Source organism: Carlito syrichta, unplaced genomic scaffold, assembly GCF_000164805.1.
Source record: "Carlito syrichta isolate Samal-C Ts95f unplaced genomic scaffold, Tarsius_syrichta-2.0.1 Scaffold3162, whole genome shotgun sequence".
Lineage (NCBI taxonomy): Eukaryota > Metazoa > Chordata > Mammalia > Primates > Tarsiidae > Carlito > Carlito syrichta.
The window spans coordinates 1-4,979 of record NW_006947258.1 but is presented as its reverse complement, the minus strand read 5'-3'; the positions used below and the strand labels follow the sequence as shown (position 1 = coordinate 4,979).

General features: G+C 47.7%; 1 pseudogene; it reads left to right on the top strand.

Annotated features, from left to right (window-relative positions):
- The first annotated feature begins 4 nt into the window (after window positions 1-4).
- LOC103264492 lies at window positions 5-4,357 on the top strand (annotated as a pseudogene).
- Window positions 4,358-4,979: the final 622 nt, after the last annotated feature.

Below are 4,979 nucleotides of genomic sequence, written 5' to 3'. Positions count from 1 at the left end.
GGGCCTCATGCTGGAGCACTGCGGCCTGATGTGCGACGTGAACCAGAGGCTGCAGCAGCACCTGCTGGAGATCCGCGGGCTCCAGAACGTGAACCAGCAGCTGCACCGCGACAATCAGGAGCTGCGCGACCTCTGCTTCTTCCTGGACGATGACCCGCAGAACGGGCGCAAGCTGGCGCACCAGTGGTAGGTTTCTGGGCCAAGCGACCGGCGCCTTGTGGCACTAAGCGGTCCCCTGGCAGCACAATCTGCGCGAGCTGGAGGCGCGCCAGGAGACCCTGCTGCGCAAGAACCTGGAATTCAAGGAACTGGTACTGCTGCTGAAGGAGGAGAGCGCAGTGTTGGCGGCGGCGGCGGTTCAGGCAGCTGCATCCACAGCCAGGGCAGTCTGAGTGGGCCGCTGGTAGGCGGCGCGGCTGGTGCTGGGGCCTACGACGTGGACAACGGCAGCAGCACGTTGTGAACGGGCAGTGGCGGCAGCCCAGACTAATATCACCACGTCAAGACCTCGCTTCTGCCCTGGGCCACACAAGGTCCCCAAAGGCAAGGCAGGCGCCACACGGCTATCCCTGGACTACCTCCTGGCGCCGCCCCACCACCGCAGCATCCCCCAAAGGCCTGCAGGATCCCTCGTCCGCTTACCTCAGGCAGCTGGAGATCAAAGTGAGGATCCTGGAGGGTAACAAATTCCTGGCACAGGTAGGCGGCGGCAGGCAGCGGCTGGACCTAGGGTGCTCCTGTGCCCACCCCAAACCTCCCTGGGCTCCCTTCCCCTGGACCATAATCCCCCAGGGGTAAAGGCTGGACCAAGGGTGTTCCCGTGCGCTCCCCCAGCCTCTCCGGTCTCCCTTCCCCTGGGCCCACAACCTCCCTCCTACCCCCGCTCCCTCCAGAGTCACCTCTTGGAAAACCGGGGTCACTGTCCTCATTCTGGCTCCCACACCTCTGGGGCTTCCCTTCGGCCCAGTCTGCAACATTGAGTGGTCTTCAAGCTCCTTGGGGTCCAGCGTCCAAGAGGGTGAGCTGCTAACACACAACTGGTGGAGAATGAGAGCCTTTGCCCCTCTAGCAGATGGGTGAATCCAGGCGGGACAGAAGGAGAGGTGGGCTGACACACATGAAATCCTCCCTGGGGTCCCTACTCCAGTAGGGAGGTACTGGGCCTACCCCCAACCCCAGACAGATGAGGCTGAGACTCCTCTGCAGAGTGGGGTAGCAGAGCCACAGCAAGGGATGGTGAGTCAGGTGAGGGGTTGTGCCTCTGGAGTGTGGAGTAGATGGAGACTGCCAAATCCAAGGCCTATCCTGCTGCCGATGGGGGCAGGTCTGGGGGCTGGCGAGGGGAGGCTGTGTGAAGCCCTGCTTGGGATGCCTGGGGGTCCGCCAGCTAGACTGGCCCCTTGTACCCATTTCTGGCTTAATCCTAGCCTCCCCCTTCCCTGCTGTCCCCCTTGGTCACTGTTGATTTCAAAGATGATGAGCCCTGAGCCAGCTCTACATGCTTCTTCTGAGACATGATGCACATCACCTCCCATCTATGCTTCATGGGCTATATCAAGCCACATAGTCACTTCTGAATCCAACTGGTTAAGGAAGTATAACCCTCCCCCAGGAAGAAGGTGTATTGTTAAGCTGAGTTTGTCTATCTGTTGCAAGCTCCAGGTGATGTTGACAATGGAGCTTCAACTCTATTGAGAAGACTACTTTTTAGACTAAATTGTAATAGTAATAGCCAACAATTGTTGTGTGCATATTAAGACAATGTTCTAGGGCCCTTCCATGAGGTAATTTACCAAATTCTTTTTTTAAATTGTTACTTTTAAAGCTGTGGGGTACAATTCAGGGTTAGGTGTACAAATGTTCATTATACAGGTACCCTTGTTGATGAGGTGTGTGCCCCCCCTTCCCCTGGCAGTTTCCCAATACTGCCCATCCCACCCTTGCACTCCCCTGGCTGTTTCTCACTACTGTCAATCCCCTTCTTATAGTATTATGACAGTTGTTCAAGGTCCACTTATAAGTGAGAACATGTGATACTCGGTTCTTTGTTTCTGAGATAGATCACTCAGTATTATAGCCTCTAAGTCCATCCAAGTTGTGGTAAAGTTCATAATTTTGTTCTTGTTTATGACTGCATAATATTTCATTATGTATATGCATCACTTTTCAAAATCCAATTCCATTGGTCTACATGCCTGTTCTTGTACCAATACCAGGCTGTTTTGATTATTGTAGCTTTACAATAAAGCTTAAAGTCTGGGAGCATGATGCCTCCTGCTTTTTGCTTTTTTTTTTCTTGCTAAGGATTATTTTGGTGATTTGTGGTCATTTATGTTTCCATATGAATTCCTGTATTGTCATTTCCAGGTCTGAGAAGAATGCTGCTGGTAATTTAATGGTTATTGCATTAAATCTGTAGAGTGTCTTGGATAGGAGGAACATCTCAACAATGTTGATTCTTTCAATCCATGAGCATGAAATATTTTCCATTTGGCTGTGTCATTTTTGACATCTTTGGGCAGTGTTTCATAGTTTCATTGTAAAGGTCTTTCACTTCCCTTGTTAGGAAGATACCAAGGTATTTCTTTTTTGAGTGTGGCTCTTGTGAATGGGATTGAGCTTTTTATTTGGGTTTCTGTTTATTGTTGGCATATAGGAATGTGACTGTCTTTTGCACATTTGTTTTATACTCTATGACTTTTGCCAAAGACCTTTATCAGTTCAAGGAGATTTCTGACAAATTCTCTTGGGTATAGAATTTGAGGAATAGAATTATGTCTTTGAGGTATAGAATTATGTCATCTGTAAAAAAGGATGACTTAAATTTGATTGCTCTAGCTAGGACTTCCAATACTATGTTGAACAGGAGGGGTGAGAACGGGCATCTTTGTCTTGTTCTGGTTTTCAGGGAAAATGACTTCAATTTCTGACTGTTTATCAGTATACTGACTGTGAGTTTCTCATAGATGGCTCTTAGTATTTTGAGGTATGTTCCTTTTATGCCTAGATGTTTGAGGGTTTCTATCAAGAGGGGTGCTGAATCTTATCAAAAGTTTTTTCTTCATCTAATGATATATTCATGTGGTTTTTGTTTTTACTTCTGTTGATGTATTTAATTACATTTATGACCTTGCAAATGTTGAGCCAGCCTTGCATCCCTGGGATGAAGCCTACTTGGTCATGCTGGATGATATTTGAGATATGTTGTTGGATCCAGTTTGCTAGAGCCTTGTTAAGAATTTTAATATCTATGTCATCAAGGGTATTGGCATGTAGTTCTCTTTCCTTGTTGGATCTTTACTGGGTTTGGGCATCAATGTGATATTAGCTTCAACTCATCACATTCTTACAGCAGTCTTAGATTGAGGTCTTACTGTAACAGCTCTAACACAGGTTAGACATAGATAAATTCCCTACAGGCAGGTTTTAGAAAGTGTCCAGATGTCCTGTCGACAGGATGAACCACCCCGTCCCTTTAGCTTCCAAAAGGAAAACTCCATCAAGGTGGCTTCCAGACTGGGAATCAAAAAAGCCATAGAAATGATTTGAAAATCCCTTTTATCTTATGAATTTGTGTATTGGCAATGTCTGGCAGGTCTCCTGCAAAACAGAATGTGGTCTGGAAAAGACCACTCCCTCCGCCCACTCCTCCCATCAAAAGCAGGGAGCTGTCAATCTCTCTAGAATGGTTACCTGTGTCTCACTCTCTTTAGCATATCAATTGTTGTGAATATATGTATTTAGCTTCTTGGTGAAAAGCAAAAGTGCAATCTTTCTTTTTCCAGAGAGAGATTTCCTTTGTGGTACAAAACTTTTGCCTGCCCTTTCTTTCCTCTCTTCTTTTCGCTAATAAACTTTGTTTTAAAACTTTGCTGGCCACTCTAAAATTCAGGGTTGAGCCAAAGAAACCACAAGTTTTGCACCAAACAACTCATGTCGCATCATTACTATCATCCCCATTTCACAAAGGAAGAACAATGAGGCAGGGTAACTTAAGCAACTTGACCAATGTCCTTCAGCAAGTTTATGGTGAGGCATGGGCTTGAACCCAGGCTCTCCAGCTCGAGAAGTTGCTCTTCAGTGCTGTGCTTCAAGGAGAGGATGCATAAGGTGTTTGGCTCAGGACTGGGAGCTGTCAACACTCAGTAAATCCTTTCAACTTGCTTGTTTATCTGCACTGGGGAGAGATCACTGAAGAATAATGATTGTGATGTGGGGAGAAATGGGGAGAATTTGAAGGGGCACAGTATCTAAGGTCCTGCTTCACAGGGACCTAGGAAATGGGTTTTCTCTTCCCTTCAGGATGTATCCCTGAAAAGCTGAAAAATGGTGCCCTGATGCCTGACTCTCAATGCAGGTTAGAGGATGAGCCTGAATTCAAAATAGACTTTCTGGGAGAAGCATTAGATAGGCTATTAAGACTCTCAAGATTAGAAGACACCAAACTCACTGATTTCTTCCTGAGGTGCCTTCTCAGTCTATTTTTCAGCTGACTGACACCAATCTTCTGGTTGTCCAGGTGTTTGCTTATGGTTTGGGGCCTCAGTGCAAGAGGGTGAACCCCATTTCTTAAAATAATCCCAGGCCAGCCAGGCTCGGTGGCTCAGCCTATAATCCCGCGCCTTTGGGAGGCTGAGGTAAGTGGATTATCTGAGCCCGTGGGTTCGAGACCCGCCTGGGTGGGCGAGACTTCATCTCTACAATAAACCAAAAATCAGCCGGGCGTGGTAGCGCGTGCCTGTAGTTCCTACTACCTGGAAGGCTGAGGCAGAAGGATCGCCGGAGCCCAGCAAGTTGAGGCTGTGGTGGCCAGGAGTGGCCACTGCACTCTAGTCTGGGTGACAGAGTGAGACTCCAACTCAAAAAAAAAAAAATAAAAAAATAAAAAAAAATAATCCCAGGCTTGGGTGACCATTCAGCCACTGATGTGTAGCTGGAGGAGAGAGACACCATCACTGTGGAAAAGAAGGGATGGCACC